The 27657-nt window shown below is 36.5% G+C and overlaps 8 non-coding genes across 8 annotated transcripts; 6 read left to right on the plus strand and 2 right to left on the minus strand.

The window, feature by feature from the left end:
- The first annotated feature begins 7164 nt into the window (after positions 1-7164).
- TRNAG-UCC (transfer RNA glycine (anticodon UCC)) lies at positions 7165-7236 on the plus strand. Its single transcript has one exon. It is a non-coding gene; the product is annotated as a tRNA-Gly (tRNA).
- A 7078-nt stretch (positions 7237-14314) lies between these two features.
- TRNAG-UCC (transfer RNA glycine (anticodon UCC)) lies at positions 14315-14386 on the plus strand. Its single transcript has one exon. It is a non-coding gene; the product is annotated as a tRNA-Gly (tRNA).
- A 1123-nt stretch (positions 14387-15509) lies between these two features.
- On the plus strand, positions 15510-15581 carry TRNAG-UCC (transfer RNA glycine (anticodon UCC)). The gene has a single exon. It is a non-coding gene; the product is annotated as a tRNA-Gly (tRNA).
- Positions 15582-18700: 3119 nt separating this feature from the next.
- TRNAG-UCC (transfer RNA glycine (anticodon UCC)) lies at positions 18701-18772 on the plus strand. Its single transcript has one exon. It is a non-coding gene; the product is annotated as a tRNA-Gly (tRNA).
- Positions 18773-21129: 2357 nt separating this feature from the next.
- Positions 21130-21201, minus strand: TRNAG-UCC (transfer RNA glycine (anticodon UCC)). Its single transcript has one exon. It is a non-coding gene; the product is annotated as a tRNA-Gly (tRNA).
- Positions 21202-21360: 159 nt separating this feature from the next.
- Positions 21361-21432, plus strand: TRNAG-UCC (transfer RNA glycine (anticodon UCC)). Its single transcript has one exon. It is a non-coding gene; the product is annotated as a tRNA-Gly (tRNA).
- Positions 21433-25895: 4463 nt separating this feature from the next.
- Positions 25896-25967, minus strand: TRNAG-UCC (transfer RNA glycine (anticodon UCC)). The gene has a single exon. It is a non-coding gene; the product is annotated as a tRNA-Gly (tRNA).
- Positions 25968-27352: 1385 nt separating this feature from the next.
- TRNAG-UCC (transfer RNA glycine (anticodon UCC)) lies at positions 27353-27424 on the plus strand. The gene has a single exon. It is a non-coding gene; the product is annotated as a tRNA-Gly (tRNA).
- Positions 27425-27657: the final 233 nt, after the last annotated feature.

Here is a 27657-nt window from a genome sequence, read left to right on the forward strand (position 1 = left end):
GACTAAGCGATCTTTACCGTCAAATGGGTTTGTGTTTCCTCAAAATGAGTTAATAAATATATTTTACTGCTACATTGTTAGGGCCGAGTTTGTTTTTATGTCTGTATTTATTACGCGAATAAGAGCTTTTAGTTCGAAGAGAAACGAAAGTATGTTTTCGTTTTTAGTACAATATTTTATGACTCATCTACCTGCTATTAAAAAGTGTTGGTTAAATTATTTTCTTGTAGATTTAAAAAGAACATTTAAAAGCACCTTTGATACACACTAAAAACATTACTCTCCCTTTTACAGTTGGTTTCAAACAGCAAAAGTTTACAACATTAAGCTTTTAAAGCAAAAACACATCACTGTCAAGTGTCATATTTTTGTTTTTAAAAGCTCGGAATCTTTTGGTTAGAGCAACTGCTAATGGTAGAGTCAAAGTGTTTAAAAGGTTACATAGAGGTGAGAAATACTTATTTTCTAAGAAAAATACTTTAGCAGACATACTTATGGATTTGATTCGTATAAATTTTCTTAAAATGAGACTTAATAACAATATTTTTTTCCTACAGGGAGAGCAAACGTTTAAAAATATTATTACTTTCAATAAGTATGATAGAGCTTATTTCAAGTTCGACGAAAATATTTGTTTTAATTTTATTTCTTTTGAAAGTAATTGTTTGCGATTTATTATTCTGAAGTGAGGTTTGAATAGCCTCATTAAAACAAAATTGATTGAAGAGTTTTCCAATAGTGAAGCCTTGTTTTCAAGGTTTTATTTATTTTATACTAGCTGTGCCCGCGACTTCGTACGTGAAAACCCGTTTTCGCAACATTTTTCATTGTTGCTCTGCTCCTATTGACCGTAGCGTGATGTTGTAGCCTACAGCCTTCCTCGATAAATGGGCTATCTAACACTGAAAGAATTTTTCAAATCGGACCAGTAGTTCCCGAGATTAGCGCGTTCAAGTAAACCAACAAACTTAACAAACTCTTCAGCTTTATAATATTAAGGTGATGCNACAAAATCTAATACAAAATGTCTATTTTTCACCAAAATTGGTAAATTTATGTACCTAAATGTTTATTACAGCTGCTATGGAATATATCTAGGTGACCTGGAGATACAGCCGGATTATACAGGGTGGAAACGAGAAGTTACAAAATTCAAAAATTCTGTTACCAGCTTCTATAATCTGTAACCTATTATTTGGTACCATTTGAAAGAGCTCGTGAAGCACTTTCAGAATCACTATTTTATAACTAGTTTTTCGATATCTTGTATAGTTAAGAAATAATCGAGTGAGATCACTTATCGTTTCCACCCTGTATAATCCGGCTGTATCTCCAGGTCACCTAGATACATTCCATAGCAGCTGTAATAAACATTTAGGTACATAAATTTACCAATTTTGGTGAAAAATAGACATTTTGTATTAGATTTTGTAAAAACAAAGGGTAATATTTTGGTGTTATACATAGATTTCGAATATAAAAAATATATAATTTAACTAATTAAGACATGACAAAAAAACTGAGGTATGTCTCGTTTCTGTCGGGCCTGGGTCACAGATGACCGTTCTTCTTTCATCAAAATCGGTTGCGAGGTTTAAGCGGGAAAGCGTAACAGACAGACAGACAGACAGACAGAGTTACTTTCGCATTTATATTATTAGTTGGGATTAGTTGGGATTCGTTTTTAGAACAACATTTCATCTCATCTACCTGCTATTAAAAAGTGTTGGTTAAATTTTATTTTCTTGTAGATTTAAAAAGAACATTTAAAAGTACCCTTGACACATACTAAAAACATTACTCTCCTTTTTACAGTTGGTTTCAAACAGCAAATGTTTTCCACATAAACTTTTAAAGCAAAAACACAAACATTTATTAACACGTCACTGTCAAGTGTCATATTTTTGTGAAAAGCTCGGAATCTTTTGGTTAGAGCAACTACTAATGGTAGAGTCGAAGTGTTTTTAAAAGGTTACATAGAGGTGGGAAATATTTATTTTCTAAAAGAAATACTTTAGCAAACATTACATCATCGTAGATGTGATTCGTATAAATTTTCTTCAAATGAGATACTTTTTACCTACTACAGGGACAGCAAACGTTTAAAAATATTATTACTTTCAATAAGTATGATAGAGCTTATTTCAAGTTCGACGAAAATGTTTGGTTTATTTTATTTCTTTTGAAATTAATTTTATTGTTTGCGATTTATTATTCTGAAGTGAGGTTTGAGTAGCCTCATTAAAACATAATTGATTGAAGAGTTTTCCAATAGTGAAGCCTTGTTTTCACGGTTTTATTTATTGATTGATTTATTTTATATTTGGAAAACCAATAAACAATTTTGGCACCTAGGTCTAAAAATGTTCCGCTTATAAAAGTCAGTTTGAATCAACTCCATTAACCATTCCCCTATCAAGATAAAGTAACCACTTTACCCGTGTAAAAAATCTATTTTTTTATGTGACAGGAGGCAAACGAGCAGACGGATCACCTGATGGTAAGTGATTACCGTCGCGTCGCCCATAGACACCCGCAGTTCCAGGGGCGTGACAGGTGCGTTGCCGGCCTTTAAGGTGAAGATACGCTCTCTTCTTGAAAGCTTGCAGGTCGTATCCACCTTTTAGACCTCTCCATGTTTTAAAATTATCACTTCACGGGATTTATTGCAACAATATCTATTTTAACGGTAAATAATATTTACCCTCCCGACGTTTCTATTTTCTCCATGTTTTCTATTTTCATACATCACAGTTAGTAATAATGGTAAAAATGTTTCTGAGACTGCTAACTGAAACCATTAACACGTTTGCGGCCGTGACAACCTTTCCCTTCGTTAACGTGGCACACTGTTTTTGTTTAGCTAGCTTTTACTCGCGACTTTGTTCACGTAGATTACCATCAAAACTAGCCTTGTTAAAACTAGATTTGAACAATAGTAAGTACGAGTTACACTAACGCCCGTATCTACAAACGATGCTTGCTTAAGTGAAGCAGCAAATCGAACGCACAGCGTTGAATAGATCTCTGTGATTAGTTCGTGTGTCACCCTGTGTGTCCACGCGCACAGTGAGACCTCATAGTAATGTTTGTGAATATCAATTGGCGACAAGAATTAAAATCTTCATAGATTTTTTGACGCACTCGCTGGCGACGACGTTCAATACAAACTCGCATTAAGCACATTAAACCACGTAAAAAATTATACACGGTCACATTACACCTTATTCGCTGAAAATAAAGTTTAACGACTTTTTAAACAGTATACAGTGCTGACTGTACCTGCCATAATAATAACGAAATTGTATCGTTGCACTTTGCTCCATTACCGTAACATCTTCAGCGTTTTATGAAAAAAAAAAACGGTCAAGCGTGAACAAAATGAACTTCTGAATTTTCTGATAAAAATATCTTCAGCTCTGATTTCAGTTGGCTAAAAGGTTAACTGATCAGCTAGGAATTGCATAAGGAACTAAGTTAGCATTAGCAATGTGCAATAAAGTTGTGAATATATCAATTGATTGGCTAGTATGTCTTCCACTAAATAAGCCTAATAGTGTTTCATTTATTCATTTTACAGATAAAAAATATCTATGGATAAAGTTACAAAAATTATTTAATTTCCCAAACATTTGAAAACTAAAACCTCTGAGTCTTAGATTAAGATTGTTAGACATACTAGACCACTTTCATCAAACTGGAAACAAACTTAACAATGTACCTATGTCCCACTTAGGAATCGAACTCTGAACTTCGATCGGCCCTTATTGTTTGAAAGAGTGGATTGGCCAAAAGTCTAACTCCCGTATTACAAACATTACTATTAGGTCTCACAGTGCGCGTGGACACACGAACCAATCACAGAGCTTTATTCAAAGCTGTGCGTTGGATTGCTGCTTCACTTAACACCTTTGCTGCGGCAGTAACTTTCTAATACTTTCCATTCCTTCGGTACAAGGTCAGTAAACCTGGTATTAAAACTTACATTGTGGCGGCACAAGGCTTAAAGACCTTGTAATATTTAAGATATATTAATTTTATTTTTGGCTTCATGTTAATAGATATTGTGTTTTTTTTCTTTGAATATTAATGATAATGCATTTATTGACATACACCTGAAGCCGTTCGTGAATAACTTGTTTAGTATAAAAATTATAGCTATATTCAAAATACAAGGCTTATGCACCCTGTGCCGCACTGAATTAGGGAAGTCTGGTGGGTATTCTAGGGATGTGAAATACAAATATCGATAGTTTAAATTAAGTTTTAATAAAAATTTAAAAAAGTAACAAACAAAGATGTTTTAATAATTTAGTCTAAATATTTTACAAATAAGATATACGTGCATAAATACTTAAATAAGCTTTATGTAAAGAAAACATATTATTTAATAACATTAAGTTACAACTTCAAATGTTTGTCACGAAAAACATTATTTAAATTAGCAATAAATCGTGTAGCAAATTAAATTATAATCAATTTGCAGTTTTGATTTTGTTTGTTTCTCTTGACGCCATGTCGACATGTGCGTTTCTTACGAATGCGAGGCAACACTGGCTGCACGAAGCTAGCGTGGGGTGCGGTACCAGGTGCGCAGGGTACAAGGTGCTTCGACCTGGTTTCGCATTGTGAAGACATTTTATTACTTCCGTGCGGTACCAGGTCTAAAAACCTGGTATTAAGGTAGGTACATCATTGGATTCTATTTTAAGAATACATCATAGAAATATATTCATCACTTTCCTACACCGGACCCAATTGAAGTTATGCCTTTCGCACGACAAGGAAGACTATAATTTTCTTAGCCGCACGGTAAGCGAGACGTGCACAAGGTCTATAGACCTGGTTTCGCACTCAACGTGTTAAGCAAGCATCGTTTGTGAATACGGGCGTAATTCAAAGGTAGAGTTGCAATAAAATCTAGTCTGTATCCACAAACGGCCAGCCCGAATGAAATATCTCCGACTTTACACTTTAAACGGAACCCTAAAACCCGTTTTAAACCCGGACTCAAAGCAGACCGGGTCCGGCTCAGCATTAACACGTACCGGATTAATCGAGTGCGCGCCGGTGCGATCCGGTTACGGCCGGCGAGAACCGGTTATTACGAGCGAATTTCGCTGAAGACTGTAGAAACGCTAAGCGGATGAAATTCTGTCAAAAGTGTGGCTAATCCTGTTCTGAATAGCAGAAGTCCTGAGCTAGCTCCAGTATTGTTAGGAATAGGTATGAATAGTTCCATTGTCTTTACTTATAAATCTTGTCCGCCAGTAAAAATAGACAAATACTTTCAGCTACTCTTCAACGTTGTCCTGATTTTAAGTCAGGAATATCGCTATTTCGTGTCCTTAGATTAGGAAAGCAAGGCATGATATAAATAAATAAATATATCCTTGGACATTTTACATTTATCTCTCAATAGAGAAGTTATCCGCTAGTAACATTATGAACAGGCGCATTCGATATCGACTGCGTAAAAAAGTGACATTAAATATATGACGGATTGTACGGCGCCCCTAGCGGAAACTTTCAAGAACTAAAATCATAATACATTATATTTTTGTTTGATATAAACTCACACTAAGCCCTCACATAGTAGATTGTACAGGCCCGTGACCTAGGTCCGGATGTAATATTGCAAATTCGTAATGGTTCTACAAACTCTAACGATTGTAGAAAGGCTCGTGGCTTAAACCTGGATAATGAAATGACGCGTCACTGATGTCGGTCCGGGTTGTGTCACTCGCTAATACCTGCAGGGATGACTTAACTAGGGGTGTGATAACTCAATGAAGGGCACAGCGAGCGAGCCTCTAGCCTGAGGCGGAGAATTTCGAACTCCTATATTCTTCTGATTAACCTCGTTGCGGGTCCAATGACAGTTTAACTTTCCCCCGGGACAAACTTGACCTTCATTGGTTGTGTTTTTATGGCGGTCAAGCTGTAGATCCTGGCTACACAGGCGTTGCAGTGGTGGGAACGAGAGGCGGGAATAGTCCCTAGCCTGAGCTGTGGACGAATATCCGAGCTAGGTCAGTAACTCGCGACTCCGTTTATTTGGACACCGTCGGGTTTTAGTGGGTAGGCCCCGCCTGTAGTGAGTAGGCGTGGAGAGTCCCACATAACCCACTGGAATTACCAATATCGTAATACCATATTTTATGATATTTAAGATTTTTGTGTAAACAAGAATCTTGAATATTGCTGAGAATCTGAATTTTCAGATTTTTCAGTTTACCGACGTATCAGTTTGTGACAAATATGGCTAGTAGCAACCCTACCCTACGCTGGTTCCAGTTTTGATTTATTGAATTTCCCAGGTTTATTTGAAAATAGGCTCTCCCGTGTTCTGGTTGAAATGTAACCACAATTGATTTCAATTATAAGCGTATAAGTATTATAAAAATAGTATAATTTATTGAGTAAACAACACATTCACATTTATAAAAGCGAAGGACTGACTGACTGACTCACTCACTCATTTAGAAATCTCAGAAACTACATACAAGTGCTAGGAGTCTCAAAATGAGGGTTCTTTTTAGAACGTAGGTGCTCACTAATACGGGATTTTGCATAATTCAACTCCTAAGAGGGTAAACAGGATATACGCGTACGAAGTCGCGGGAGGCCGCTAGTCAGTCTATATTTTTGTTTAAAACTGGAACAAATTTTATGTTATTTCTTTCTGTTTTGCCAAAATTTTACCTTTTATGTAGGGTGAACTGCCAGTCATTGGACACTTAAGAAAGTTATTGGACAGTTATTTAATGAATTAAAAATAGCATTTTTATTTCAACAACTGAGAGATTCCGACTGATGGAGATAAAAGTGCGTTTTTTTGAAGGAATATTCATTGTATTTGAAGGAATATTCATTTTAAGAAAATTCAAGGGTTGTTTTGTCCAATGACTGGCAGCGTCCAATGACTGTCGGTTTACCCGTCTACGGACATGGCCACCAAGAAACACAATAAGGTTTAAAAATGTTACAATTTACTTTACAAGTGCCAGATATTACTAACTATGTGCACAACCTAGATATGTGAAGCTATTATATCATAATTTCGCTTATTCTATTGAATTCAGTTTAGTCAGTTTTAAAACAACATCATGATTATTTACTCAAGTGATTCAGTTAGTAATTTTCAAAGCGTTATACACAAGTGCGTTGGTGGTGTAATGGTCAGCATAGTTGCCTTCCAAGCAGTTGATCCGGGTTCGATTCCCGGCCGACGCACGTTTTTTCTACTCTACCTATTTAACAGTAAATGATGTTATAAGCTGACATTAGACCATGTTAACATGTGCGTGCATATAAAAAATGGTATGGTGCAGTCTAAAAATTGATATCATCAATTTAATTATTTTAATTGTCATACAAATCTGATTTTATAAATACCTACTATTTTGTATGATAATATAAAAAAAAATATGATATCACATTTCTGACTTTTTAACATGGGCTAGATAACCCATTATTATTATAAACTCATTTACCTAAAACCCTGTATATTAGAATGTAAACTTTTTCTCTTATCATTTTACTGAAAACATTGTAATAATGAAAAATTCTTCGTAACGGTAAAGTAGAATAATTTCACTCAGTCTTCACGTTGATATTATAAAAGGCGACTAAGGGCCAAAAAAACTTCTTGTTTGGCTCTCCTATATTCATACCCGCCTCTTAGGGATTCCAAATTTGCAACCTTTTGATTTTTGTCGCGATACCCGTTTTTCACTCAACCCCTAATTATTAAGTGACCCCTATGGTAAACAAGAATTTTGTTATCATAGGGGTTTCTTAAAAAATACGGGCATAAATCCTTCATTCCTTTAGTAGATTATAATGGATCTCGTGCTCATCCAGTGAAGACCAAATAATCTGATGATAATAATGTGGAATTTTTAGTCCAATTTTGAACTTTAAAGTCTATATTCCTAACTTAAAGGTTAGGGACATAAATAAATAGTTCAAGATTCAATTCCGTTTCCCCACTTATAATGTAAGCAATATTCCCTACCATACAATTTATGGTTCCCGCGAGGACGTGCCATTGGTCCCGCTTGATTTACAGTGTACAAACAGCAAAACAAGCTAAACGCTGACACCTTTATGTGGTTGTATTAAGGTGCAATTTCGCACCAAAAATTTAGACAATGTGCTGTTGTACTGGTTCTGTAATAGAATTTTTCTTAGAGGTGGAACAGACTCCATATACAGGGTTACTGGTAATTTGGTTGTAGCTGGTGATATGGATGAAAATTTTGTTGACACCAATAATTTCAAGTTGATTTTGTATAGAAACAACAGAACAACCTGTGATGTCATTTCCCAACAAAACACGTCAACCTGTGACGTCATTTTCATGCAAAATTGCTTGTTGAATATAAATCAAATTATTCAAAGGAAAAATCGAGTTATGAAGGCAAAATGAAGTGCCTTTCAGTGAGAAGAAGTACTTGTCTCAACACTGCAACTCCTGGTTATAAAAGGACTTGGTTTTCTTCACTCATTCTCTCTGGATGTCTGGTATCATACTTTATATCACATTTTTATGCCGCGTTCCGCTTGAATTCATCACATCATCATTTAAGTCACAGGACATCCACTGCTGAACATAGGCCTCCACCAATGATTTCCATATGACCCGGTTGGTAGCGGCCTGCATCCAGCGCCTTCCTGCTATCTTTATGAGGTAGTCGGTCTACATTGGGTGGACACGCTGCGTTTTCTGGTACGTGGCCTCCACTCCAGAACCTTGCTACCCCATCGGCAGTCAATTCTGGGTACTATGTGCCCTGCCCGCTCCACTTAAAAAGATGTGAATACACCTTTACTACGCCCATACTTTTCCAAACTTTCCAAAGCTGATAAGTAAACAACGTAGGGATAGAAAAGTTCTTACTTGTCCCAAATTCTCGTGTGTTACTTGTCCCATCCTTGTTGGTACAGTCAGCTTCATAGGACAGAATGACATAATATTATTTATAACCTTAATGTTGGCTAATGTTAACAATCGAACGTTGCCAGTAACGGCGTAAGGGGGGGGGGGGCGGTGGGGGTGGTCCGCCCCGGGTGCCAGGCATCTTGGGGTGACAAAATTCGCGCAGATTAGTACTCACTGGCGCATCTGCATGACAAATATCATGATACTTGGGTGCGATTGGTATCATTATAACTGATTCGTACTAACATCTTTTTTCTTCAAGTCGGTAACCCAAAAATCCCGGGGGGCACCAGACCTGACCATTCTAGGGTGCCATAGCCCCGAGCTATATATGGGGGGGGGGTGACCGCCCCGGGTGCCAAGCCATGCTACGCCGCCACTGAACGTTGTTGTTAAATAAAGAACCTTATTTCCTTGCATTAAGTTTAAAAATAGTCAATTTATATTCGTGCACACAGCGAATATAAATTGACTATTTTTAAATTGACGTGAATGATGACGTGACCACAATTTTAGAGGAGAGAGATCTGTAAAATTAAGGCAGGTTTGTTTTTCAGCGTAATTAAATAAAAAATAACTAAAATATCTCTGCCACATAGCGCGCTGCGATCGATTTGACGGTCTCTACCACCCATTATGCACATAGCAAATACGTTGATGTGTTGACTATGTTTACAGTAAGCATTTAGCATTTTTTACAGTTGTAATATTATGTGATATTTTTCAACAAAATGTATAGTCTGATGTCGACTGTACCTAGAGCTAATTTGTTAGGGTATATGTAAGAATCGGCTGTCCAAAGTTTGTTTGGAGTTCCTGAAGGGACCAGTCACATGTCCCTCTTTCAGATTTAGTATTAGTGAAGTTTTTGTCGATGATTTGCTATCGATAAAAAAGATACTAAGGGAATTTTATGGTTGCGTGCTTAGACTAGAGTCAGGATTTCGTAACTATGGAATGGAGGCAATCGTGGGTTTTACTCCCAGATGAGAATAAGGATGAAGGTTTTCTAAAGTACTGTCGCCGACTAGCGTAAATGGTATAATTACGATACGCGAACGATAAGGATGGGTATCTTGGGGTCATTGGACGAAATTCTACGTGCTCGACGACCGGACTTTAGCTAAGTTTTTTTTCAATGCAGAACAAAACAAGTAATATTGCGGTCAAAACCGCAATCACAGCTGATGTTAAGTGAGATACAGGCTGGATTATTATTATTATTGTACCTACCCAGTAATGCCAATTCACTCTCGCTACTCTTGGCTTGAAGAAGACCGGATTATAATATTGGGGAAAGAATTCAGCAGGCAGTGAATTCCAGTCCCTAGCTGTTCGCATTATAAAAGAGTTAGCGAAAAGCTTAGAGCATGCTGGACTCCGATTTCATTGAATTTTAATTTGTTCTAAATTGAATTTTAAATAAAGTCGTTGCAGAATTAGGATCGTGTAACCGCAAAAGGTAAAGGAAATATTGAAAACCATACCAAATTCAACAAATTACATGCGCTATTCAAGGATGAAAATAAATCATTCCTTCCAATTGGCGGGCTCCCCAAATAATTACATTTCTAAAGCGTTCATTTCGCACCTTGAATTCGGTAGTGACGTGACACGCATATCGATATTCCCAGGGGTATATCGGGAATTTACTGGGAACACGAAAATCCAATTTAAATCTCTCTGTACAATGAAGGAACAAAAGATCTTTTTAGTGGGAACACGAAAATCCAATTTCAATTATCTGTATAATGAAGGAACAAAAGATATTTTATTAAAAACTAGTGACCTGCCGCGGCTTTGCACGAGTGTTTTGAATTTGTGTTTCCCCCTGTATAACTCTATCGATTGCTGAAAACGGCAATATAATCCGCTGCGTAGTAGCAAAGACCTAAGCGAACAGACAGCGGGAGCGACTTTATTTTATACTATGTAAAAATAAAGATGAGCAAATTAATAACAATGACGCAGTGGTCCGATTTTGATAGAATAAGCATTGGTCTAATTTTAATATAAATAACATTCGCAGACTTTCATTTAATTTAGGAATCGATTCTTTTACTAACAAACCAACCACCAAAAACCAATAATAGAAAGCTGAAAATTTTGTTTGGTTGAACGCGCTAATCTCATAAACTAAGTGGTCCAACTCCAAAAAATTTGTTTGTATTGGATAGGTCATTTATCAAGAAATATACCATTACGGTACGACCAATAGGAGAAAGCATCAATGAAAAATGTCGCGAAAACGGGAAAAAATTATACAAACGATTTTCACACGCACAGCTAGCATATTAATTAAAATTAGAAGAATCCCATTTTAGTTTGTCCCATCATTTTGGTATCGATACCATCATATCATATCGTAACGTCACTAACACATTCAATTAGGTTTCATTGTGTCGAAAATCAACAAACAGGCCCAAAGTTATTTGTCTGTCAAAATCTGTTCAAACATTTCATATTAATTAATTGTATTAATAACTTTTGTAATATACAGTGTGAGTCACGTTAAAGTGTACATATGAAAATAGATGAAACTAGACCTATTTTTATTGACAAAAAAGAGGTCAAAAATTTTTGAGATTTTTTTAAAAGTTTTTATAGAATTTTTTTTCTTCCAATTACTTATTGTAAAGAAAACGTAATAACTTTAAAACTAAGAGGTATATCCTGATAAAATAAAAACAGTAATAATGCTAAATAACAGGCGATACTAAAAAAATACATAAAATACACAAAAAATGCCAACAAATAATAAAAAATGATACTTTTTGAAAAAAATCTGCTTTTAAATTCGTGTTTTTTTGGTTATTTGATAAATTTCTCCAAAAAATGCCCTTATAACAGGTGGTTTTTATTGGTTTTTATTATTCTCTATCGTATTATCTTTGTAAAACCATAAATCGCATGTCTCTATCCCTATCACAACATTTGCTATGAACGTTTGAACAAAGGCCTGCCACAACATTATTCTCCGTTACAGGTAGAGACAATTTTAATTTTAACTAAAATGCTTATTTCACTTCGAAATCTTTTGTTTTTATTTGAAATCTAACTTGTCTTTATCAAAATTACAAATCTAGAGCCATTTTTAGTTTCGTTGATAACGAAGCTTTGAATGGCGCGCCCGGAGAGGCTTAGTTCAAACGATCATTGCAAACGTTGTGATAGGGATAGAGACATGCGATTTTTGGTTTTAAGAAAGGTAATACGATAGAGAATAATAAAAAGTAATAAAAGCCACCGGTTATAGGGGCATTTTTTGTAGACATTTATCAAATAACCAAAAAAACACAAATTTTAAAGCAGATTTTTTTCAAAAAGTATCATTTTTTATTATTTTTTGGCCTTTTTTGTGTATTTTATGTATTTTTTTAGTATCGCCTGTTATTTAGCATTATTGCTGTTTTTATTTTATCAGGATATACCGCTTAATTTAAAAGATATTACGTTTTCTTTACAATAAGTAGTTGGGAGAAAAAAAAATCTATAAAAAATTTAAAAAAAATCTCAAAAAAATTTTGACCTCTTTTTTGTCGACAAAAATAGGTTAAGTTTCATCTATTTTCATATGTACACTTTAACGTGACTCACACTGTATTGAACTGAATATTTGACTAGCATTTAGTCATCATCATCATCATTCTAGCATATCAAGTATACCGAAGAATTTTAAGTTTTTTTTAAGAGTTAATTGGAATGGAAGGACTATGAAACCTGTTTAAACCTACAGTATTATTAATAACTATCGTTGAGATATCACTGCTGGGAATTGGTCTTTTAACCGACTTCAAAGAATAGGAGGTTCTCATTACTGTATAATTTTCCCAGTCCTGGTAAAAAAATATATTTAAGAACAAAGGAACAAATTAATTCCAAAGTTCAAAACGTAATTACGTAACAAAATGAATTGAGCATAAAAAGATCGTCAAGATAAAGTACAGCATTAAAAGTTACAATCGAGAGACCAATTCCAAAAAAACTTGGCCCTCTCGTAACGAAACACCTGTGCCTTAATACGGGGACCATTGTTATAATTGCTACGTTTTTGCTGTGAATTGTGGCCATTTGAATAAGAAAATCTTTTAGTAAACCTACGAAGTAAAAAAGTTTCAAATATGAGATTTGTACAAAGGTTACAAATCAAAGTCAGTTCGTTCGTTTCAGCCAAATGACGTCCACTGCTGGACAAAGGCCTCCCCTCAAGGATTTCCATAACGACCGGTCCTGTGCTGCCTGCATTCAGGTACCTTTTTCCCACGACCTTCAGATTCAAACTCAGTAAACATAATATCAGCTTTTTGTATGTACAGTTAAGTAAATAATCAAATGGTTTCTAATAAATCTGGGCCAAATCTTACATGATTCTGACCCATCTACTAAACGTGGTCCCATATAGATTAGAGGTCTTGCTGACTGGAAAACTCTTTCAGATTTGAATGAATAAGTTCGTTCGTTTTGGCCAAATGACGTCCACTACTGGATAAAGGCTACATGGATTTCCATAATGGCTGGTCCTGCGCTACCTTCATCCAGGTACTTCCCGAAACATTCAAAAGTTCGAAGGCCCACCTAGCAGGAGGCCTGCCCAAACTACGTCTTCTGGGCCTTGGTATTTTTCAGCTCTACGAGCTATGTACCCCACCCACTGTCACTTAAGATTTGCAATTCTGCAAGCTATGCTTATTACTAGGTAGGTAAGTACTTTGTATTTAAATGGAAATGTTTTTGTTCAAGGTTTTGGGGTATAAGATTGTCTCCAGATTCAAGAATCTCCTTTTGCGGATTTATTTCATCAAGCATACAATATCTACACCCATTTTCATCTGAGATTTTGACTAAAAAAGTCTTTGTTTCAACTAGATTTGGTTCCAAAAGGCTAATCCAACGAAACTGACGTCCCACCGACTGTAGCTTTCAGTTATCTGTAGGAGCAGACGCAACCGCAAGGGTGACCTGCCCGAGGTCGCTAGGGAGGGAACAAATGCGCGAATATCTGGGAAAATATCCGAAAAATATACGGATATTTGAAAGAAAAAAAATTACCTAGCCGTGTGGTTCATAGGACTAGCTCCATTCTTCTGGGTGCTGTATGTGCAACTTAGGGAGGATTATGCAAACGTTAGGGCCCCCAGCCTGTCTTACCAGCATATTACAGAGGGTCGTGCTCCTGCAATGTAGACTGATGACTGAATAGCCTTTAAAGATGATTTCAAACGTTTTTANGGTTTTATTGAAAACTCGTGCTCGTGACATAAAACAACTGCTCGAGTAATGGGGCAAAATCAAGGACACAGCTGTTAAAATTAAGTATAATTATATTGAATTGTATTGCTACATACAATTTGTTAAGTTACATCAAGTGCGTTGGTGGTGTAATGGTCAGCATAGTTGCCTTCCAAGCAGTTGATCCGGGTTCGATTCCCGGCCGACGCACATTTTTTATGCAACCTAAAGATTTATTAGCTACATTTATAAATCCATAGCCACAGCGGCCTGTCCTCTTTTCTGATACGATCACGTAGGGACGCTCCGAGCATAGCACTTTGCAGTGAAGATCCCTATTTCTACGGATACGGTGTCCCACCCCTAGTGACAGGGGAGGGGAGGCAAGGGGGTTGTCGCGAAAAATTTGCGGCGCCCTTTTCATGGCCGAGACCTACATTTTCTACATTGTAACATAATTATGGTGCCCGAGACGCGTGTGGAAAATAAGCTTTTTGGAAGCTGAGCGCGTGTAGAATAAGAAAATAAAAGTGTATAAACTACGCAGGACTCTAGAAATAGCCATTGTCTAGATTTCTTGTCGCTGTTTACCTAGACGGTTGCCTAACGATATGTTTTTGTTTTTGTAAGGATAGTAGTCAATGAATAAAAGCTTGTATATTATGAAAATTGGATAGACATTTTGCCAAAATATCTGGATTTCTTGTCGCTGTTTACGCAGACACTTTTTCAACGATGTATCTTTTTATTTTTGTAAGGATAGTAGATAATGATAAAAGCTTGTGTATAAAACTACGCAGGACTCTAGAAATAGGATAGACATTCTGCCCCAGTGTATAGATTTCTTTTCACTGTTTACCTAGACACTTTCCAAAGAACGTGTCTTTTTGTTTTTGTTAGAATATTAGGTAATGTAACCAAAAACAATAATTAGTCTGATAATGACTGAATATGTGAAAACATCACGATGTCGCGACACAAACACAGCTTAGTTCTTTGTTAATATTTTGGTGGCAATAACAACTTTTTACTTTACTTTACAAGACATAAACGACTATAAGTAATGACAAGAATAAGCACTGAAAATGTATTACCTACATAGAATGGTAATACCTATGTGTTATTTTGCAATAAAATATAGTCTTAGGTGATGTCGATTAGAAAAATCGATGTAGGGTACCGTAAAAGTTTTTACGCAAATCATTTTTAAACATGTTAATTCACATGAAAGAAACAATAAACGTTTGAAAAACACAGGTGTTAAATAATTACGTACCTGATTCGTACATTATTCAGTCGATTCTTTACTAAAATTTGTCGCACCATAACAAGTGCGTTGGTGGTGTAATGGTCAGCATAGTTGCCTTCCAAGCAGTTGATCCGGGTTCGATTCCCGGCCGACGCACACTTTTTAAATGATTTTAGTTAAATTAGCTTTAAATAGCTTTAACGATCGATTCATGATGGAATATCGCTTTGTGTGAGAAAGATACAATATTTCAGACAAAGTGATAGAGAGTAGGTATCTCCTCTAGACTTAAATACCTTGTAATACCTATTTATGAAGCTGTTTTGTGACAGTAAGGCCCTTTTCACACGTCCCGGTTGCCGGCTAACCGGCGCCGGCTACCCGGCGTCAAATGTATGGGCATGCCGGATTAATTACGCCGGAACATGTGAAAGCTACGTACCATCCCCATACACTTCACCACCGGGTACCCGGCGCCGGATAGCCGGCAACCGGAACGTGTGAAAAGGCACTAAGGATGGCTACTTACACAACTCAATGAGAAGTAGGTACTGTTGCAAAAATGGTGTACAATCTTTGTGGAATTAAAATTATTTTTATTTTATTTGTTGCATGTGTTACATAATCTAAGTATATCTAATCTAGACTATCTATCTATCGAAAGGTCACTGACTGACTGACTCACTTATCACGAAATCTAACGCCCATATTCACAAACATTACTATGAGGTCTCACAGTGCACGTGGACGCACAGGGTAGCACACGAACCAATCACAGAGCTCTATTTAACGCTGTGCGTTCGATTTGCTGCTTCACTTTATGTAAGCATCGTTTGTTAATACGGGCGTCAGAAACTACAAGTTCTAGAAGTCTCAAATTTTGCATGGTAGTGCTCACTAAGACGGGATTTTCCAAAATTCGACCACTAAGGGTACTACTTTAGATCCTATCTGTGGACAATGGTGCTGGTTGCATTGTTACAAAATTTTCAAATTATTAAGATTTAGTACTAAGCCCTCAATGTAACTGTTTGTTGTCCCAAATAAAGAGAAAAAAAAGGGGGGTAAAATGGGGTCCATGCGTACGAAGTCGCGGATGGCCGCTAGTTATTTATAAAAACTTGTTTTAGATTTACTCTGTATTACATAAACTAAGCACTGTTACGTCTCTTCTCATCACAGACCAGACCAAAACACTTCTATGCTTAGATATTGTATAGGTACTAACGTCCGTATTCACCAATATTAAGTACTGTGAGGTCTCACAGTGCGCGTGGACACAGAGCTCTATTCAACGCTGTGCGTTCGACTTGCTGCTTCACTTATGCAAGCATCGTTTGTGAATACGGGCGTACATCTTTACGCGATCCCCCACACCCGTTGATTCGGCCGGGTATTCCGAACGATAGCACTCTTTGATGGCATACTGCCAGCTGCTATGACCCCAATAAAATGCCTCTCGACCCCACTTTTTTTCGCAAACTGTAAGTATTAAAATTAATGATTTTATAATTATGCTTTTATGTTATTTTTTTAACTTGCAGCTTACTAAATATAGTCGTCTTATCATTATAGAGATACAAACAAATCCTTAGTTAAAAAAGGTGGTTTAGTTTTGCTCAGAATGAAGAAAGCCGACCCCAAACAATGGGATATGGATAGGACCATTGACCATAGGCCAGGACAAGAAGAAGAGGTATAGTTTTTCTCAAATTAGGAAAAGAGTACACATTATTAAAAATGCATTCGCGCTTCGCAGGCAGCTATTCTATTGATAGATTCATAATACATTATGCTATTCAATACATTAAAAAAAATTAGGGCCGATTTATCAATCGACAAATATCTTTTAACTGAAGAATAAACTTGTCATTTTGACATATTTCCCATACTGAAACTGTCAATGTGCCAAACTTATTCTTCAGTTAAAAGTTATCTGACGATTGAAAAATAAGCCCTTAGAAATATGCAATTTTTTCAATAGAAATGAAAAAACAAAAGCGAAGCGACTAGCGTGGCCCACTCGATTTTCGATTTCTTTTTATTTCTGTAATGGCTTGCGTCAAATTTTTCAATTTCGAATTTCTTCTTTTGTGTATAGCCAGTATTGAAAGGTTTGCATTTTTTAATGAATTTATTCCATAGAATGATGTTGTTTTAACTCAATGGTAGATTTTAGCATAAAGTACTTACTAATTTGTTGATTCTGTGGCATTGTAGGTATTATAAGTCAATTGATAGTTTCCTCGTTTTATGGGGGGGTAAAAAAAAAACTTGATATTGGCAAATGCGTAAGCCGCGCGAGCCATAAAAAAAAAGTCAATTGATAGTATTTTTTAGCTAGATGACATAATTTGTAGAAGTAGTTATTTTTCATTTAATTAATTTAAACTTCGAGTGTAGAGTCTCCAACCTTCAGAGGAGTGGGTGCAACACGGACATTAGACATGATTTTTGTCTTGTCCATGATCATGTCTAATGTCCGTGTTGCACCCACTCCTCTGAAGGTTGGAGACTCTACACTCGAAGTTTAAATTAATTAAATGAAAAATAACTACTTCTACAAATTATGTCATCTAGCTAAAAAATACTATCAATTGACTTTTTTTTCCAAGTTGGAGCAGCTGGTTTTGTAATTTTGATAACAATTTAGAGAAGCATTATTCAGGGTTACATAACAAAAAAAAAATTTGGAAAAAGTGAAGATTTGTGGCAACACGAGTAAAAGGACCGTCACCTGGAGTAGAATTTTTTGATTTTTTTTAAATGCCTATTATTTTTAAAATGTGCCACATAGATTTTTTTTTATATTTTTCTGATAACCAGCACAACTTGCCTCAACACCCAGTTCCGGCTTGACGTTACATTACGGGACACCCTGTATACTAATATATTATACTCATTTTAAAAGTCTGAAGAAAGCGCTTTTACGTTTCTTACGCCAATAACAAAACGATTTTTGGTCATAACCAATTTATTAGTATACATTTTAGCTGAAATATGTGAAAACAACACTTTGATACAGTGTACAATAAAAGTCAAGAATAAGCACGGTGTGTGACATCTTAATTTATAGTAATAAGTTCTATTTTGTAACAAAATTGTGTAGTTTGATATGCTTTCGATTGTACAAATTGATAAAAGTGCCTGTTTCTAAAGTTCTTAATTAATACAGACGATAAATGTTCGAGAAAAACACAGGTGTGGAATATAATTAGCTGTTTCGTAAATTATTCAGTCGATACTTTACGAAAAATTGTCTCAGCATAATAAGTGCGTTGGTGGTGTAATGGTCAGCATAGTTGCCTTCCAAGCAGTTGATCCGGGTTCGATTCCCGGCCGACGCACACTTTTTAAAAGATTTTAGTTAAATTAGCTTTAAATAGCTTTAATGATCGATTCATGATGACGCTTTGCGTGAGAAAGATACAATATTTTCAGACAACGTTATAGAGAGTAGAGTTATCTTCTCTGGATAAATACCCTGTAAATAATATTTAGGAAACTGTTTTGTGACAGTCATGCTCGTTTTCACCATCAACCCTTATTTTTAAGTGACCCCTATGGTAACACTTAACAGGACTTTTTTCATAGGGGTCACATAAAAAATAGGGACTCATGGTGAAAACGGGCATAATGATGGCTACTTACACAAATCAATGGGACTAGCTGCGGAAGTAGGTACTGTTGCAAAAATGGCGTACCTACAATCTTTGTGGAATCAAAATTATTTTATTTACGGGACTATTTTCACCTCTCGTTCCCACCGCTGCAATTCCTGTGTAGCGAGGATCTACACCTTGACCGCATAAATTATTTTATATATATCATCCTCATCATCAACAGCCCTTTACAGTCCACAACTGGACTATGAGCCTCCTCCACTATAGTGGAGGGTTTTGCCATAATCTCCACACTTGGCAGGCGGGTTGAATTTTATTTACAAAAAGTAAAACTTGTTTTACATTTACTGTGTATTGCATAAACTAAACACTGCTTTAATCTCTTCTCATAATGGACCAAAACAAAACACTTCTATGCTTAGATATTGTATGGGTACTAACGCCCGTATTTACCAATACTAAGTACTGTGAGGTCTCACAGTGCGCGTGGACACAGAGCTCTATTCAACGCTGTGCGTTCGACTTGCTGCTTCACTTATGCAAGCATCGTTTGTGAATACGGACGTATATCTTTACGCGATCCCCACACCCGCTGATTCGGCCGGGTATTCCGAACGATAGCACTCTTTGATGGCATACTGCCAGCTGCTATGACCCCAATAAAATGCCTTTCGACCCCACTTTTTTTCGCAAACTGTAAGTATTAAAATTAATGATTTTATAATTATGCTTTTATGTTATTTTTTTTAACTTGCAGCTTACTAAATATAGTCGTCTTATCATTATAGAGATACAAACAAATCCTTAGTTAAAAAAGGTGGTTTAGTTTTGCTCAGAATGAAGAAAGCCGACCCCAAACAATGGGATATGGATAGGACCATTGACCATAGGCTAGGACAAGAAGAAGAGGTATAGTTTTTCTCAAATTAGGAAAAGAGTACACATTATAAAAAATGCATTCGCGCTTCGCAGGCAGCTATTCTATTGATAGATTCATAAGACATTATGCTATTCAATACATTATTGTTTGTTCCGGCGTTTCTTCTCAGCACTTGCCATATGTTTGTCTCGAAGCGCTGGTAGGGCCCAAAAGATAAGGAGACATGTAAAGTGCCCCATAAGGGCTACCTTTTCTTTTTTTATTATTTTCTATTGACGTTCATAAGTGCCACTTGTGGTCTAAACTGAATAAATATTTTTGATTTTGATTTGATTTTGATTAAAAAAAATTAGGGCCGATTTATCAATCGACAAATATCTTTTAACTGAAGAATAAACTTGTCATTTTGACATAATTTCCCATACTGAAACTGTCAATTCGTTCGTTCGTTCGTTTCAGCCGAAAGACGTCCACTGCTGGACAAAGGCCTCCCCCAAGGATTTCCACAAAGACCGGTCCTGCGCCGCTTGCATCCAGGTACTTCCCGCGACCTTCACCAGATCGTCGGTCCACCTAGTGGGAGGCCTGCCCACGCTACGTTCGGGAAGCTTCGCGAAATTCTCACGTCCGAAATACCGCAGTGTCTCAAGTCAAAAGTGTTTGACCAGTGTGTGTTGCCAGTGATGGTGTATGGCTCTGAGACGTGGTCGCTTACTATGGGCCTCATAAGAAGGCTCAAGGTCACCCAAAGAAACTGTCAATGTGCCAAACTTATTCTTCAGTTAAAAGTTATCTGACGATTGAAAAATAAGCCCTTAAAAATATGCAATTTTTTCAATAGAAATGAAAAAACAAAAGCGAAGCGACTAGCGTGGCCCACTCGTTTTCGATTTCTTTTTATTTCTGTAATGGCTTGCGTCAAATTTTTCAATTTCGAATTTCTTCTTTTGTGTATAGCCAGTATTGAAAGGTTTGCATTTTTTAATGAATTTATTCCATAGAATGATGTTGTTTTAACTCAATGGTAGATTTTAGCATAAAGTACCTACTGATTTGTTGATTNGCGGGCAGCGCAAGACCGTTCATTGTGGAAAACCTTGGGGGAGGCCTTTGTCCAGCAGTGGACGTCATTTGGCTGAAACGAACGAACGAACGAACGAATTAATTTAAGTGACAACTAATCTGAAAGCAATAAAAAACGTGCGTCGGCCGGGAATCGAACCCGGATCAACTGCTTGGAAGGCAACTATGCTGACCATTACACCACCAACGCACTTACCTAAATAAAACAAAGTAAAAACCTTTTCGTAGTGTTTTTTTTTGTTAATGAAGTCATATAAATAAGAACCAACTGTGTAAATACATAATTTAATTAATTTTAGAATGAACGTATGATTTCTTTATTGTGAAACTTATCAACCAGCAAGCAGGTGCGTTGGTGGTGTAATGGTCAGCATAGTTACCTTCCAAGCAGTTGATCCGGGTTCGATTCCCGGCCGACGCACATTTTTTGACTATGAAATACTTAAGTAATAAAAATAGCATTGATTGAAATAGAGACGGTTTTAATACCAGCGGTTTATGGTGTTTAGGAAGGCCTACGTCAGCAGGTCAGCAGTGGATATCCTATAGCAGACTATTAGTCCAGTCGATCGTGGCAAGGCAAAAAATACTACATGATTGTGTACTAAACTTGCCGTTTCGTCTAAGATTTCAAGAATTATGTAAGTGGTAGATCGCCCAGGGTTTTGTTTGTAAACAGTACATCTTAAGTCTAATCAAGTTGGCCACCCCTGTCATTATAGCTAAAAAGCTGATGATGATGATTCTATGTTGTCTTGATGAGGTATGTATGAAGTAAGTACGTAAAACGGTAAGTAGTATACTACTATTTCATAACAAAATTTTAGGTGTGGAAGCTATGCTGTCACTGTTTTGCTATCGTAACTGACTTACATATTTTTGATTTATGAGGGGTGTTCAGAAAGTAATAAATGCGAATGGGATATTTCTAGCCATCACGAAAATCTGAAAAATATTGGGCAGGTAGCTTAATTCTTCACTAGAAAAAAAAAATAATATACTAAGTTCACCATTGCGTTTGAGAATTACATTCACCTGACCACGATCAGTCGGATGATTATCTTGACTCTCCAAAAAGGCCTAAAAGGACATTGCCTCGACAATTCCTCAAATATCAGGTTCCTGAACTACTTTTTAAATCGGAAAAAGAGCTGTTGACGTAGCTAAGAGTCAGATCTAGAGAATATGATGGATTTTTGAGNTATATTATGGCATTTTGAAACGTAATTTTTTTTTTGGCTGCGGAGGCAGCTAAATTCAGGGCTGTGAAGCTACTACAAATCTTAATTTACTGAAAAATCATAAATTTTTGAAGGCTAGAATTATGTGTTCTTTTAACTATTAAAGCCTTGTAATTATTGGTTAATAGCGTCAAACTGCCAACCGTCCAATTTTTGGTACATTAACAAAATTTGTCGCAATCTAGGTCACCCGTACCGTGAGTACCAGATAGCACCATGGTACTGTGGACAATGTAGAATGTGGCTTGCTTACATTTATATTTGTAATTATTCGTAACCTTGTCCATAGAAGGAGGTTTTTTACTTCAATTATTTTATCACTGAAGTTTTAGAATGTTGTGGTAGTAATTTTAAAGGTATCTCTAAAAATTAAATTCAATCAAAGTGTCATTGAGTGAAATCAGTCGGTCAAAGAAAATAAGTCCAAAAATGAAACAATTTCGACTGATAATAATAATAATAAAAGATCATCCGTATCTGTCGCCAAATCGATGAAAGTAAATGGACACTGATTGGTATAGTAAGATCTTGATGGACCTATAATCTTAATAAAGCAGTAGTGATTGGACAAAAAAATCCATGGGAATATGCTGGTGCTCCTCGGAGGCTTAATACGATCAGCAGTAGAGTTCCAAGCTGAAATTATGAGAATTTGAAGGAAATTTTCAGATTCAGTTTTTACTGCAACACATAATATTTAAAAATATCACTGAAAGACTGGAATTCACATTCAAGGTTTTTTATATACCCCCAATATTTAAGAGCATCACCATCATCACCTCATTTAGTTTTCACTGCAGAAACGACCCTCTACAATTTACCAAGGGCAAATATAGGATTTGGCCTAAATACATTCCCCACGGCGCAGACCAGGCGATTTTGGGAGGCTATAAGATTTAAGTAGAAGATCAGAAACAACTGAAAAACTTACACACGAAACTCCTAAAGCGATTTATCTCACTCAATCACAGGTCAAAAGCATCAAGTTAAACTGCATTTTTTCGTAAAAATCACACGGTAACAAAAACCTAAGTGTGATTAATTATACGCACACAAAAGCTCCAAAATTCCAGCTTTTGTTATATTCATACCTACCCTCGTTCTTTTGTTGGACCATGGTGTTGGAATTAAAGCTATCATTTACTTAAATGAGGATTTATCTCATTAGGGACCTTAAAAATGGGGAAGAAATGTCATTTTTTCGGACAGCTGAAAATTTTGCGAATTTAAGGAACTTTTCACTGACAAAAGCTGGTTTGGTTTACTGGTTACACAAAAAACAACTTGCAAACTGGAGGTTACAGCTAACTACTAAACTAAAGAGGCTGGCAAAGGTGACTGAGTTTCTTCCGCTACTACTTCTCAGCACCAGCCTATATGTTGTCCCGAAGTGGTAGTAGGGCAAGCTATATTTGGGACGTGGAAGTGCCCTGGAAAGGGCCTACGTACTGAATAAACTATTTAATTTAATTTCATACTATTTTTGGTTTTTGTAGTGAGCTAAACTTGGTTATAGGTTGACACAATACTTTTCTCAATGTTGCCACACTGGATGGAAGAAGGATATGGATGAATTTTATTTGTCTTTGGATGCGTTCTATGGTCAAATCAAAGTGAACAAAGACCGCATCATGTATGAATAACATTGTAGGTGATAAGGGTGACCCTGTCATACAACGTTTGCTGGGTCAGCTGGTAAAGGGACTATTCCCACCTCTCGTTTCCACCGCTGCAACTCCTGTGTAGCCAGGATCTACAGCTTGTCCGCCATAAAAACCCAACCAATGAAGGCCAAGTTTGTCCCGGGGGAAAGTTAAACTGTCATTGGACCCGCAACGAAATTAATCAGAAGAACATAAGAGTTTGGAGTTCTCTCTAGGACTGACGATCTAGTGAAAGTCGCGGGAAGAATCTGGATACGGGCAGCGCAGGACCGGTCATTATGGAAATCCTTGGGGGAGGCCTTTGTCCAGCAGTGGACGTCATTTGGCTGAAACGAACGAACGAACCCATTGTGGAGTAGTGTCTGTCTATTATGTTTACACGCTAAACAGCTAAACTAATATTGATGGATTTTTTTTACAAAGATAGATGGGACTTAGAAGGACCTAGGCTATCTTATTTCTTCTCAGCACTACCTAGCTAATATTTAGTCCTGAAGTGGTGATAGGACAAGCTATCATGTCGTGCTTATTTTTAACCAAATTTGCTGATCCTAATCAAAATCCCTACTGTCCCTAATCAAGATCTTGGCTGTACAGTAGGAAACGAATGGTGGGATGACTTTCATTTAAAGTGGCATGAAATTTTCAGCAGTAAAGTTATGATGGTCTTTTAATGATATTGTGATTACTAATAACTATAAAAAAATATATAGCCTCTTCATGTATTATAATATAATTGGAGGGAATAGATTCCACAAAGGACAATGTTCGTTCTCCATACATTGTTCGCCTAAGAACCAACAATTTTGACATATTACTACCCGAAAGCGAAATAATACGATTCTGTGTGTAAGAACAATGATTCCTGATGGACACTTGCCATAAAATTAATGATTAAGAATATTAAATCACAGCGATTTTATAATATGTCGTTTATGACAACATGGNGATCACATAAACGTGATGACGACGAAAAATTATTGTATCATAGGAAAAAACATAACATCCGTATAAAATACATCCAATATCATTGACTGATCGAAACGTTCTAAGTCAAATGTGAATCTTTTAAGATTTTCTCTAGCAGTTCTAAGTTTTACTTCTACAATCTGTAATGCTTTATCATAAGCTTCACTTTTATTGTCAATCCAACTTAGGTACGCACTTCTTTCGCATAAATGAAAATGATTTGAAAGACTCCCACGAGATTACAGTAATTGAAAATAATTTCATGATAACATCAAAATCTACTTCAAGACGGGCACAGATAATCTAAAATCTCTAAACTGCAGCGAGTGTTACACAATCAATACACTTACTTGTACCAAATCGACCATCATCCACTGAAAGGCATCCGAATTGACATAACTTCACACTTAACTAATCATTACTAAAACAAAACCTGTAAAAAAATCAAAAAAACAAAAAGAATCACTTGAAAATTCCAAAAAAAGCGATGTCAAATGAATACTGGCAGTTTTTTGGGCTCCATTCATTTGACATCCGAAAAAAGGTGGGAAAGAAAATAAAAGTGATAAAAAAAATGAAAAGGAGGTTTTAATCTGTAGTTTATGGGTACTTTTGGAGAACGGCGATGCTAGCGCCCCACGACCGATCACGGCGCGGTCGCCGCGTAGACTGGATGGGGGGTGTGCTATACCTACTTATGTGTTTACATCTTAAATGGGGTAGCACAGAGTAGGCAAATATAGAGGGTGGAATTTAATCCGCATTGCTTGTGTGCGGCAAAATAAGCGGGGAGATGTAGTGGTGTTGTATTGAGAGATTTAAGCCGATGTAATAGTTTTGGTGCACGATATATGCCATATAGAGATGATGTTTTACTATTAAGAGAATTTTGATTTCATGAAATCTGTGTAATTTCCATGTTTTCTAAATGTATCTTTTTCTTTTTACGATCTTGCAAACTTGCCAAAAATAAAAAGCTTTTAAAATTATTGGCAAGGGGGTCAAAAATTTGCGTCGGCCGGGAATCGAACCCGGATCAACTGCTTGGAAGGCAACTATGCTGACCATTACACCACCAACGCTTATGCCTTCAAAAGTATAAAACAACTGCAGTAGAAATAATTATTACCTAAATCGTGACTTACAGGTGTTTACGCAGCTGTTATCACCAGAACAATTGCATCATTAACGATACAGTAATTGCCATAGAGCGAAATTAATTACGTAAACGTCACGTAATATGAATAAGAAATAAGGTTCTGGAGTGGAGGCCGCGTACCAGAAAACACAGCGTGAGACGTCCACCCACAAGGTGACTTGGCATTAGGTCCGCCACTGTACAGTTTTATGTGCAAAAGTATAAATATATAAAAAATAAAATAAAGATGAACCCACAACATCGTAAAAGTAGCAGGAAGGGGTTGGACGCACGCCACTACCAACCGAACAACACGGAAAGCATTGGGGGAGGCCTATGTTCAGCAGTGGACGTCCTATGACTGAGATGATGATGATGAATAGAAATAAAAAAATAAAACAAGAATTGAACTCTTTCGACATTTCGGATTTCAGTGGTTTCAGAAGTTCATTAGACACACCAATTGTAAAACAACTGCCTGATCCTACCGTCGTATGTGAAAAATTCTTATTTTGGTCTAGATGTTGGATTGAATTTTGTCCAACTTACTTGCGTTGCTATGGTTTTTGGTAAAGTTGGACACCAGTGATGTGAGGTTTTAACATACACGATAGATAAAGATTAATTAAACCAGATTTATAATGGCACTAGTAAATGAACTAAAATGTTTGGCAAATAACGGACTCGGCATCAGACTGCCGATTCAAGATTCGAAGGTTACTACTTCGACTCCTATATTTTTGGGGTTTACCACTAAAACACACAGGAAGATGAAGTTATACACTTTACAGATGCAAGCTGTAGGGGTGGCGTCCATTTTGTTTCAGCTGCCATTTTCTCTGTTCTTGAACTACTCTGCAAAGTTCAGTTCTACGTATAGGAACAGAATATAAGTCGACGGATATTGTTATTGCCGTAGTTGCGTCTCGTTGCGGCAACTGTGTATATTTTGGGCAATTTTAAAAAGAGTATCGTTTGAAATTACGCTACACTTGACTTTGGAGGGACCTTTTTTGGAAGTGTAATATTATTTTAAGTTATGCTATGAAAACGTGATGGTGTAACTATAAACTACATATTTGACTGATCAGCTTTTAAGACTGGTGCCTTGAACTACAACTTGTCATTTCGGGGTGTTGAGAAGGACTTAATGGACACATCTCGGTAGCTAGGAGTATAACAATACATTTCTGTGCAAAGCTGGTAACAAAATGTTATGTCATGTTATTATTATGTCAATAAAAACACAATAAAAGTAATTACTACGTGACGTGTATTTAAACAGTTCTTCGAGTGATAACATAAAAAAATTATAACTGGAAAACAGATGCGTTGGTGGTGTAATGGTCAGCATAGTTGCCTTCCAAGCAGTTGATCCGGGTTCGATTCCCGGCCGACGCACACTTTTGCATTAATTTTTAAGAGGCTATATTTCCTCGTACACGTGAAGGGATGTTGAAAAGGCATTCACGGAAGGGTTTTAATAACGTACACCGAAAGCCCTTGAGGGTTAAATGCGGTCTTAATATCCCTTATATGAATTTTACAAATTTCAGCCATGTTATTATTTTTTCTTGATTATTTGTACCTATCATCAAACGTTTTGGATAAAAAATGTTGTTTTTTGGTTCCTC

This window comes from Ostrinia furnacalis, unplaced genomic scaffold, assembly GCF_004193835.3.
Source record: "Ostrinia furnacalis isolate ACB-3 unplaced genomic scaffold, ASM419383v2 OfSCF2638, whole genome shotgun sequence".
Taxonomy (NCBI): Eukaryota; Metazoa; Arthropoda; class Insecta; order Lepidoptera; family Crambidae; genus Ostrinia; species Ostrinia furnacalis.